The sequence below is a fragment of the Bombina bombina genome, chromosome 6 (assembly GCF_027579735.1).
Source record: "Bombina bombina isolate aBomBom1 chromosome 6, aBomBom1.pri, whole genome shotgun sequence".
In the NCBI taxonomy this organism is placed as follows: Eukaryota; Metazoa; Chordata; class Amphibia; order Anura; family Bombinatoridae; genus Bombina; species Bombina bombina.
In genome coordinates, this window is record NC_069504.1 from 310,608,272 (window position 1) to 310,621,527 (window position 13,256).

Consider the following 13,256-nt stretch of genomic DNA (forward strand, 5'->3'; position numbering starts at 1 on the left):
TAAGCATGTTGGATATGCAAAACTGGGTAATGGGTAATAAAACAATAAAAATTAAGTAGTTAACATAATGAAAAACATTATGAACCTGATGAAGGCTCTCCTTTAAATACAGAAAAATCAGTGAGAGAACATGACAATTTAGTTCAAAATTCATATGTTTTTAATGAATCACATGGACATATCTTCACCCCTAAGACAGTAATAAAGAGCATTTTTAGAATGCTATATATAAATTAAAAAAAATCTGCATAAGACTAGATAAGACCTTCATTGCTGTCATTTCTGCTTGTACAAAGCTCAGTTGTCACTGTGATATACAACAGTCCTTATATTCTCGTATGTAGAAAACCAGGTTATAAATTAGTGAAAATAAGTTCAATTAAAAGTGATGATATGGCTGTGCCAAACACATAAGTGTAAAATATTACATATATTGATTTATAAATATATACAAGCAACATTTCTCCATTGTCCCAACATATCACCATTGTTCCCCTGTGTGAGATAGTTTTTGGGCTAAAAATTTGGATTATGTCCTCACCTCTCTTATTTACCTGGTACAGCTCATTCCCTGCTTAGACTACCTAATGTTACGTAAAACTGCCATTATACCAAAACCTAACCATTTCCCGGAATACCCAGCTACACCACCTAGACTGACATTCCCCAGAATACCCAGCTACACCACCTAGACTGACATTCACCAGAATACCCAGCTACACCACCTAGACTGACATTCCCCAAAATAACCAGCTACACCACCTAGACTGACATTTCCCAGAATACCCAGTTACACCACCTAGACTGACATTCACCAGAATACCCAGCTACACCACCTAGACTGACATTCCCCAGAATAACCAGCTACACCACCTAGACTGATATTCCCCAGAATAACCAGCTACACCACCTAGACTGACATTCCCCAGAATACCCAGCTACACCACCTAGACTGACACTCCCCAAAATACCCAGCTACACCACCTAGACTGACATTCCCCAGAATACCCAGCTACACCACCTAGACTGACACTCCCCAGAATACCCAGCTACACCACCTAGACTGACATTCCTCAGAATACCCAGCTACACCACCTAGACTGACATTCCCCAGAATACCCAGCTACACCACCTAGACTGACATTCCCCAGAATACCCAGCTACACCACCTAGACTGACACTCCCCAGAATACCCAGCTACACCACCTAGACTGACATTCCTCAGAATACCCAGGTACACCACCTAGACTGACATTCCCCAGAATACCCAGCTACACCACCTAGACTGACATTCCCCAGAATACCCAGCTACACCACCGAAACTGACATTTCCCAGAATACCCCGCTACACCACCTAGGCTGACGTTCCCCAGAATACCCAGCTAAACCACCTAGACTGACATTCCCCAGAATACCCAGCTACACCACCTAGACTGACATTCCCCAGAATACCCAGCTAAACCAACTAGACTGACATTCCCCAGAATACCCAGCTACACCACCTAGACTGACATTCCCCAGAATACCCAGCTACACCACCTAGACTGACACTCCCCAGAATACCCAGCTACACCACCTATATTGATTTATAAATATATACAAGCAACATTTCTCCATTGTCCAACTAACAAATCACCATTGTTCCCCTGTGTGAGATAGTTTTTGGGCTAAAAATTAGGATTATGTCCTCGCCTCTCTTATTTACCTGGTACAGCCTATTCCCTGCTCAGACTACCTAATGTTGTGTAAAACTGCCATCATACCAGAACCTAACCATTCCCCAGAATACCCAGCTACACCCCCTAGACTGATATTCCCCAGAATAACCAGCTACACCCCCTAGACTGATATTCCCCAGAATAACCAGCTACACCACCTAGACTGACATTCCCCAGAATACCCAGCTACACAACCTAGACTGACATTCCCCAGAATACCCAGCTACACCACCTAGACTGACACCCTCCAGAATACCCAGCTACACCACCCAGATTGACACTCCCCAGAATACCCAGCTACACCACCTAGACTGTCATTCCCCAGAATACCAAGCTATACCACCTAGACTGACATTCCCCAGAATACACAGCTACACCACCTAGACTGACATTCCCCAGAATACCCAGCTACACCACAGAGACTGACATTCCCCAGAATACCCAGCTAAACCCCCTAGATTGACATTCCCCAGAATACCCTGATAAACCACCTAGACTGATATTCCCCAGAATACCCTGCTAAATCACCTAGACTGACATTCCCCAGAATACCCAGCTACGCCACCTAGACTGACATTACCCAGAATACCCAGCTACACCACCTAGACTGACATTCCCCAGAATACCCAGCTACGCCACCTAGACTGACATTCCCCAGAACACCCAGCTACGCCACCTAGACTGACATTCCCCAGAATACCCAGCTACGTCACCTAGACTGACATTCCCCAGAATACCCAGCTACGCCACCTAGACTGACATTCCCCAGAATACCCAGCTACGTCACCTAGACTGACATTCCCCAGAATACCCAGCTACGCCACCTGAACTGACAATTTTGATTTACAAGTTGGGGGATAAAATACAGGCACTGACATTTCTCAGAATACCCAGCTACACCACCTACACTGACATTCCCCAGAATACTCAGCTACACCACCTAGACTGATATTCCCCAGAATACCCAGCTACACCAAAGAGACTGACATTCCCCAGAATACCCAGCTAAACCACCTAGACTGACATTCCCCAGAATACCCAGCTAAACCACCTAGACTGACATTCCCCAGAATACCCAACTACACCACCTAGACTGATATTCCCCAGAATACCCAGCTACACCACCTAGACTGATATTCCCCAGAATACCCAGCTACACCACCTAGACTGACATTCCCCAGAATACCTAGCTACGCCACCTAAACTGACAATTTTGATTTACAAGTTGGGGGATAAAATACAGGCACTTGCCATACAAGAGAAGGTTACCAGGTCTTACAGCTGGATCTACTTCTAAGACAACAACTGGTATAGAACATTAATAAGAAAAGTATCCCTTACAGTGTAATAATAGATAATAGATAAAAAGTGGGGCCCTAACTGTTGAGCGCAAGCGCTAAGGGTTTTATCACGGCTCTTTGAGCGTGTTGGAAGTAGAGCGTGTATTATTAGTTGAAGGTATTCAAAGTTCCGCTTTTTGTGCATGTTGGGTTAGTGCTCATGTGAAAACGTTTTACTTTCAACTTGTAATACGCATGATAGCTGACGCGCGCAAAAAGCTTACTTCTAGCTAATTTATCACTTGAGAGGGAGAGCTAAATAGAGCGCCACTTGTAATCTAGCCATATGTCTTTTGTTTCTCCATCTATATTGAACATTTCTTTACTTAAAGGGACAGTCTAGTCAAAATTAAACTTTTATTATTCAGATAGGGCATGCCATTTTAAACAATTTTCCAATTGACTTTTATCATTAAATTTGCTTTGTTCCCTTGGTGGTATTTTTGAAAAGCTAAACCTAGGTAGGCTCAAACCGATTTCTAAACCGCTGAAAACCTCCTCTTCGCTCAGAGCATTTTGAAAGTCTTTCACAGTTAGACAGTACTAGTTCATGTGTGTCATATAGATAACATTGTGCTCACTCCTGTGGAGTTATTTAGGTGTCTAAACTGATTGGCAAAGCTGCATGTCTGTCAAAAGTACTGAGATTAGGGGGCAGTCTTTAGAGGCTTAGATACAAGGTAATCACAGAGGTAAAATGTATATTAATATAACTGTGTTGGTTATACAAAACTTGGGAATGGGTAATAAAGGGATTATCCATCTTTTTAAACAATAAAAATGCTGGTGTATACTGTCCCTTTAAGTTCTGGTTACAAAAAAAAGGAAACAAAAAGGTTTAGATAAAATTGTGCTCTCTGTGACAGAGAGGTAATAAAATGTTTATTTCCTATCATTCTCTCTAAGTATTGGCCTTTGAGTAAACAGTAAAAAAAAAAAAAAAAGTGATGAGGACTTTTGTAAATAATTTGACAAATAAGATAATTATGTCTGCTTTCTCAACCCATTTCATTGGGTTGTGGTTCCAATTAGCAGAAGCAGCTATTTCATAAACACAATTTTACAGTAAACTGTTAAAGTGACATAAAAGTAAAAATGAAACGTTCATGATTTAGACAGAACATGTCATTTTAAGTCACTTTTAAATTCACTTCTATTATCAAATTGACTTTGTTCTCTTGGTATGCATTGCTAAAAAGCATATGTACATATCCTCCGCAGCATCAACGCACTACTGGTAGCTAACACATTTGTCTCTTGTCATTGGCACACCACATATGTTCAGCTAGCTCCTAGTAGTGCAGTGCTGCTCAGGAGATGACCTTAATTATGTGTTTAAATTGTTTGCAAAGGTTTAACTCAAAGTGCAAAAGGTTACGCTAAAGGTACAAGGTCACTGTCTGAGAACCTACTGTGCAATAGCAAGGTTGGTTAATAATCATGGTAGGATCTGACCAGGATGATTTAACTCATGATGATGATAACAAGCAGAGGTATTGCGGTAAACTAGCGCTATTTTATCTATTTTTATTACATTGGTCTAGGCATGTTTTACCCCTCATGACTCATTTTATGGCAATCTGTAAATAATATTACTTTGAAAAAATAAAGTAGTACAGTAAAAAAAACAATCCTGGAATTCTAGTTTTGCTTGCACTGAAATATACATATTGCATCCAGAGAAAACTGAAATAAATATCTAAAGCCATATTAACTGCTAGACCAATTTGTCGGATTGACTTTAAATTTATGATGACATTGTTCTTGCTATGGTTAGGCTGCAAAATTCATAGCCTTGTAAAGAATAGTAGAAATGTCTTAATGTTTTTTCAGTTTGTTTAATCTTTTTACTGCGCGGTTCTAATTGATTTATAGTCAAATATTATTTCATGTAGCTGCGGGGAAGTATGAGTGAAAACCCAGAAAAGTTGGACAAAAAAAACGTTGTTCTCAAATGTTGCAGCCACAACTCAGTTGGCTGTTCTGAGCTGTGTGCTAAGTTGAAATAATTAGAATACCAAAACAAAATTCCCTCTAGGAACAACAAGAGGCCAAGCACTTTAAGCCTAGCTTTACATAGGGGATGGAAACGAGACTTTGCAAAAGAAGTTTAACCTTTGACGTACAATGAAATGAACTCATTCTAATTAGTTTTATTGAAAATCTAATGTGCCTGCAGGGTTTGGGATACATGTGGCCCTGCAATTACGGGCAAGTTAATTAGAGTTTGACAGTGAGTTGTTTATTTTCATGGCTGGACTTGATGAATAGAAACACTAAACTTCTATCAGTGATTTCCAAGGACCAGTAATTAAATTGCAAAACCTCATGTTACCAAATCGTATGTCATTATTCCACATAACTTGCTTTTCATAATTGTTTAATGAGCAAATACGAAATGAGGACTGATTTTACACTAATTGCTACATTTGTTATTTTTTTACAGAGACAAAGCCCATTCCCTTAAAGGGACATGAAGCCCATTTTTTTATATAATAATTCAGATAGAGCATATGATTTGAAATAACTTTCCAGTTTACTTCTATTATCTATTTTGTTTTGTTCTCTTAGTATCCTTTGTTGAAAAGGATACCTAGGTAGGCTCAGGAGCTGCTGATTGGTGGCTGCACATACATACATGCCTCATGTTATTGGCTCAGCTGGTGTTCAGCTAGTGCATTACTGCTTTTTTACCAAAGGACAGAAAGAGACTGAAGCAAATTAGATAACAGAAGTAAATTGCAAAATTGTTTAAAATTGTATGTTCTATCTGAATCATGACAGAACATGAATTTCATATCCCTTTAACCAAGGACAGGCATAAAAGTTATACTATACAAGAAACACAAAGACTTTTTAAAAAAATTAATAATAATTGTGGTGTTATTTGTTCTAATTAATAAACACAAGAAATTATAGTTTGGGAACATAAAAAAATAGATCATTTACATGTTTAACCTTTCAAGGAACATACAAGTGCAAAAAGAAAAAGCTCTAATATGTGAGATCATTGTATTATCCTGCTATTTCTTGCATATAACTGTGCTAAACCTGTGCAAAAGCAATGCTTTACTGGGAACAAGCTGAACACATCTAGTGAGCCAGTGACAAAAGGCATGTATGTGTAGCTGCTAATCACCAGCAAGCTCCATGTAGTGCACTGCTGCTCCTGAGCATATCTACATAAGATTTTTAACAAATGATGCCAAAAGAGCAGAGTAAAGCAAAATGAAGTAACATTAAAAATCTCTTAAAATGGCATGCTCTATCTGAAATGAAAGTTGGTTTATTATTAGACATTCATGTTTCCTTTAAAATAATTGTATATACAGCTTCTACTTGTTTTATAGCAAACTATAGTTGTTTTTTTAACTTTTTAATAGTAGTAATAAAAGTAATAGCTGCAATGGTCAATTCCCTTATGCTACTGTTACAAATGTTTATTCTTAAAGGGGCAGTAAACACCTTGAGATTTGTATAAATATTTTTTGGTTATGTCCAATGAAATGACTGCAATAGATTTTTATTGTTTATTTTGCTTTTTTTCCGTTAAATTAGCTCTGAATATTGAGCAATTTCTAATTCTCAGAACATGAAAAGCACCTTGTGACTTATCAAGGCTAACTATGTCATACATCCTTGCCTAATTTGCTTTAAAGGTACATTAAAAACTAAATAAAAGCTAGATAAAATGATGCATTCAAAGACATAATTAGTCTATGAATAACATGGAGATGTATTTTTTAAAGTTTCATTAGTTGTTTAAATAGTGAGAGGCGGACTGGGCCGGGGGGGCAGGGAGGCAATTGCCCCCCGGGTCTCTCTGATACAGTGTAAAATGGGCCACCGCCGCTCCACCTTATAAGGACAGCGCACCTGTGAGTGACTGAGCAGGGGACAGTACTTGCATACAGCGGCCATGAGACTAAGGGGCATATCTATCAAACTCCGTATGAAGCTTGAAGTCGCGTGTTTCTGGCGAGCCTTCAGACTCGCCAGAAACACAAGTTATGGAGCAGCGGTCTGAAGAATGCTGCTCCATAACTTCTCCACCTGCTCTGAGGAGGCGGACAGACATCACCACAAATCAACCCGATCGAGTACAATCGGGTTGATTGACAACCCCTTGCTGGCGGCCAATTGGCCGCGAATCTGCAGGGGGCGATGTTGCTAAACTAAAATTATGTAGGTGGGTGGGTGCGGGAAGGAGGTCGGCAGGGGGTCGAGTTGCTGCACCATGGGCCTCTGGGTTGTACTTGCCCCCTGGGCCAAAAGTTGCCAGTCAGCCCCAACATAAGTGTAAACAATGGGAGCTGCCATGTTACAACTTAGGTTACTTTCTCTGCTTTGACCAATTAGGGACAGCTATAAATAGGTCACTAGAATGTGCAGCCAATGGCTGTGTGGAATATTACAGTGTTCTGGACTGAACAAGTTCTAACAATAACTGAAAAGCTCACAATTTCAGAATTGAATTACAGGAAAGGGGACAAAATAAATAATGAACGTATATTTCAGACTTTTTTTTTATAATTACGATTGATCATTTTATATTAACATCTCAAAGTGTTTAATGTCCCTTTAACTGACAACTGCAAAACAGAGTACTTTATGACTATGGCTAGTCTTGTAGTTAGCAGAATAAAGCCAAGACTGGCTCCTCCAAATAAGGAAAATGGTGTTTTTTTATGTAACAGCCAAACATTTATAAGATTTCCTTAAGGCTTTTAAAATATTGATCTGCAGCTCCAATGTGTTAGAAATTAGGCAATCACTGATATTAACAGTATTGTGCATTTTTTTGTTTATTTGTTTTTCAAAGTAATGTCTCATATATCAGAAAGAACAACTAAATGATTGTTTTCCCCTTGGAAAAGCCGACTTTATAATATTAAACTAGATTTCAGACCAGACCAAAAAATTGATCGCATTATCATGGATAACAGAAATCCACATTCATGTCCCACGTTTCAGTTGTAAAAATGCAGTATAACCCTAGAAGGCTTACAATTTCGCACCACTAAATTCAGAGAAGCACAAATTGCTGAAACAGGTGGGCCCATGTGGTTTTAAAAGCAATGTAATACAATAAACTGTACAATATCACATTACCAGGAAAGGAAAAGACATCTAAACTTGATCCTTAAGCAATCTTAATTTTGGCATTAAAGCATTCAAAATCTCAAGGGGATCATTACATCTTTTGACCTAAAGTTTTAATTGAAACGTTAAACAAAATATATTTCTTTCCTAATATAGCAAAGCTGGTCTCTAACCTTTGTAGTACATAGTGTAATGCCAGACAAATTAATCTCCCTAACCTCAATGTGCAAAGTGTAAGTTATACGTAAAGATTAATGTCACAGAAAGCTATATGCCAACTCATTTCTTCGCTAAATGTGACGGCTATTACTATAAAAAGAAAAAAAAAAAAGAAAAATAACTGTTAGTGAAATGTTTTTATTTAAACCACAGTGTTTCCCATTTCTATAATTGCCTCCTTATTTCAAATATGGTTTATTGGATATTGCCAGTAGCTGCATACAAATATCTGCAAGAAATATTGATATTATCTTGCTGGAGATAAATTAAATATATAATATTAAATATAGTTTTAATAAAAGTGGAAAATGGTAACTATTCAATTAAGTATAACTGTTAAATTGAAAGGTAATCCATTAACACAGAGCTAGCTGACAGCCAATGACAAGATGCATACCTTTGCAACCACCAATCAGCAGCTTTGAGCCTTTCTATCTAGGTATACTTTTCAACAGAGGAAATAGAGAGAATTAAACAAATTAGATAACGGATATAAAATGGAAAGTTATTTAAAATTGCATACTCTATCTGAATCATGAAAGACATTTTTTTTTTGTTTCATACCCCTTTAATTCAATAAGACTACAACTAGTTAAAGGGACAGTCTAGTATAAATTAAACTTTCATTATTCAAATAGGACTTTTAATTTTAATCAACTTTCCAATTTACTTTTATCATCAAATTAGCTTTTTTCTCTTGGTATTCTTAGTTTAAACTAAACATAGGTAGGCTCATATGCTAATTTCTAAGCCTTTGAGGGCTGCCTCTTATCACAGGCTTTTTAAATCTCTTTTCAACACAAAGAGACAGAAAGTACACGTAGGCCATATAGATAACACTGTGTTCAGGCACAGAAAGTTATTTAAGATTTAGCACAACACAATGCTAACTGCAAGACAATAGATAATAAACAGTCACAGTCATGTGATCAGGGGGCTGGAAGAAGGTTCCTAGATACAAGGTAATCACAGAGGTAAAAAGTACATTAATATAACTGTGTTGATTATGCAAAACTGGGGAATGGGTTATAAAGGGATTATTTATCTTTTAAAACAATAACAATACTATGGTAGACTGTCCCTTTAAAACCAGTAATAAACATGAATGGTTCCTATGCAGTTCGCTGTGTGACACTCCTTACGTGTAATGTGCTGGGCTAGATTTAACTCAGTAAAAGTTTCTATCGTTTATCAATGTCCTAATAAAGCATAATTTCTTTGCAACATATCTGGATATGCATATGGAATGAAATTCATCCGTCTATTTACCCATTCTAAAAAGTGTCTAAACTAAATCTAATGCCCACCATATTTAAAGTTTTCTAAATATGCACCAAAATACCAGCTATATTATCTTCTTTAAAAAGGCATTGACATCAATATACACAATATGTTTGTACAGTTCTTGGGTAACTGGATACAATAAAAATGTGAGCTAAACTTATACAAATAGTGCTCAAAAGTGCCAAATATACCTTAGCTAGGAAATGGAAAACCCCCAATGAAGAGATGTGAATAGTTAGGACCTCAGAACTATTGTCTTTAGAGGAATATTTTTATGACATTGAATAAAAAACCTTTATTCCATATGATTCACTTCTATTGGGACGAATATATATAATATATATTATATAATATATATTTAATATATATTATATAATATATATAATATAATCGTGATCAACAAGAAGCTGGTTGTGGGATTAGTGCCCATTTCTCTGAATCCTAATTTCCTGTATTCTTTCTCTTTTCTCATTACTAATTACTCTCTTCTCTATAAGATATTGGTAAATTACTGTGAGTTATCCCCTCACCCAGATTGACAGACAAAATGGGATGATAATAATATGCATGTTATTTTTCAATCATTCTGGCTGTTAATTTGATAATTGTCTTCTCTTCTTTTATACTTAATAAAAAAGTATGTTGGGGGTAATTTAAAAGCTAACATTGTGCTGATTAAAAACCTACGTTTTGTCCACTGTAATGACAGAGAAGGGGAAAGACAAAAATAATTCCTAGTTCAGCAAGGGAGAATAGGGGAGATAACCAGTCGGATCCCGTCTATAGATAATTCTACTTGCACTTCCCCACTTCAATTTGCATCACCTTCCTATCGTCTTGCAGACCCTCCACAGGGGGTGGCGGCTGACCCTCTGGCGCGATACGCACCTGTAAGCATTATCGATGTGCAATGTGGGGTTCAATCAGGAGGTGTCGGCTAACATGCAGCTCCAATATGTGTTGATCAATCTCATATTGAACTTCTGACTTGCCACTTGAACCCAGCGGAACAGATGGTGGATAACAAGCATCTCCGGACCCAGCTATGATTTGGATCTCCTTACTATTTTACCTAGCAGACAGTGACCAGTGTATGGGAGATCAAGGTCTAAAACTCAACGATAGCCTAGGAAGGGCTGATCTATGGAAAAATTTGGCTTCCCTCGGGATGTTGCAAATGTTTCCTATCGGGCGATGGGAATGTGTTCTCTCCTTCAAGCCTGACTTACAGTCAGAATGGAGAATCTCTGAATTATCAGTTCTGCTCCAGCCCTGAAGGGGTATAGGCTGAGACTTTTTAGACGATCTATGCTTTCTTTGCTTTATGGGTATAGAGTTAGAATGTGTGTAAGGTATATACCTATTAATGATTTTATAATATGACGGAGTGAAGCAATAGAGAGTAGTCTTTAGATCTTCTATGGCAACATTTCTGTGTAATAGATACCTAAAACAGTCTGAACTATGCATCCTACACAGTCAAAAATGTATAAACTATGTATACTTCAGCCATAGCTAACTTATCTACACAAGGATTCAGCTATAGATATTGTGGACTGTAGGATGGCATTTATATTATTCAATCATGCTCTTGTTCCTAAACACTTCTACACTGTTAACAAGCCTAGGCAATATAGCTCAAGCAAACTTATTTAAAATGTCTTTATTAAGCTCTAACTTCTACCCTATGCTATTTGTAGACATAGAAATGGTATATGTCATGTGTATACTTTCCCTGTTGCTATATGGGTGATCTAGACTGGTAGCATACGCCTTAGCGACTTTACCTTAGTGGTTATAATGTCTAATTCATCTTCACAAATTAAGAATTGTCTTCCATATATAAGTAAAATATAAAGCTTCAATATTTATATTGTTCATGTTGGTGAGTTAGCAGCCCAAACTACTACTAGAGCAAAAACGCATACATCTAGAGTCTGCATGTCATTTTCTAAAGGGTGGTTAATGACATAAGATATGCACAGAAGCTAAAATACTATACTCATGTATGCCTTATACTCCTCTATTTGTTGATTACACACATTTTGTAGCTTATATATGCTTAATCTTTTTATTACTTTTTAATTTAGATTATGTAAATGTTCATACCTTTTTGGTTAAAATTCATTGAAGGTTATCTTCCTATATACACTATATACAATAACATAGGTTTAGTAATTCAACATTTCTATGCTTACCAGGTGTAATGGGGCCCAAAAGTGGCCGCCGATGTGATTATTACCTGCTTTTCATCTTTCATAGCTAGATTGTCCATAAGTGGCCAGCCTAATAGTCACTCAGTTAATAAATGGTTATTGTAAAAGAGATGTTTGAGAAGCCACATATTGTATTCTTCATGTTATATAGGTGTCACTTGTTGCACTGAATGTGTTTTATTATTGTTATTAGGCAATCATTGTATGCTTCACATTCCGCAAAACATCAATAAAAGATTACTTATTAAAAAAAAGTATGTTGTTATTGTTATGCTTGTTACGCAATTCATTTGAATTTATCAGTGTGGACTTTTGTAAGTTTATTGCTGACTTTCTCTGCTGATTGTATCTTTTATTTAAAACTCAATAAATTAAAATAAATCTGAAAATGATGAATAGCGGTGCTGCAAGAGGAGGTGTATACAATCTACATAGGTTGTACCACTCGTATGCATGCAAAATACATAAGATACTCTTTTAATTGTGTATACTGTTCTTTATTCCAATATATTCTCCTAGTTATGAGTTTTATAAGAATGTCACAAATGTATTACTTATCCATTCTAACAAATACACCATTCTTACCAACTTAGATCAATACACTTATATTTTCAGATATTGTCTCCTATGTGATCCTGGTTTAGCCCCATTTAGGTGTCTGCATCAATAAGTAGAAAAGCAAACTCTACAGTACAACCCAGAGGTTTTTCAGTTATATACGGTACAGGAGGTATATTTAGTTTGTGTGCTTCTCTATTTACTGAGAAATCTGCTGCTCCTGCAACAACAACAAAAAAGAAAAAGTTTGCTCATATTTGCCTCGCATACTTCACATAGCCTATGGTCAGGAACTCTTAGAGGTTTTATGCACTCACACTAGACAAAAAGATATCAGTGATTTATAATACAATTAATAAGTAAAACATAAAGCAAGCATAGGCATATAGCATAAGCATATTACATAGTAAATAGTAAGTTATTAGAAAAGGTTGAAAAAAGTACGAAGTCCATCGAGTTCAAAATATACAAATCTTAATTTGTCTACATTAAAAGCTCTAGTTGATTTTAAATTAATCCCATTAAAAAGGTGACCCATTTAACACCAGCAATCATATCCCTGAATTCTGTTTCTAGCCAGAAATGTATCTAAAGCATTTTTAAATGTATCTAAGGTATTGGTATTCACTACCTCCTTAGTAGGGATGGGCGAATGTTTCTAAAAATTCAAAATTTAAAATGAATTTTGAAACATTCGTTCGTATCGAATTTCGAATGTTTATATAACATTCTAACATTCTGTTTTCAAATTTTGTTTTCAATAAAATTTGAAAATATTTATTCGAATAATAGAATGTTTAGCTATGTATTCATTCAAT

At 36.7% G+C, this 13,256-nt stretch overlaps 1 protein-coding gene across 1 annotated transcript in view; it reads right to left on the reverse strand.

The window, feature by feature from the left end:
• Positions 1–13,256, reverse strand: part of TMTC2 (transmembrane O-mannosyltransferase targeting cadherins 2) — a 711,043-nt gene that overhangs the window by 251,539 nt on the left and 446,248 nt on the right. The window lies entirely within an intron of this gene.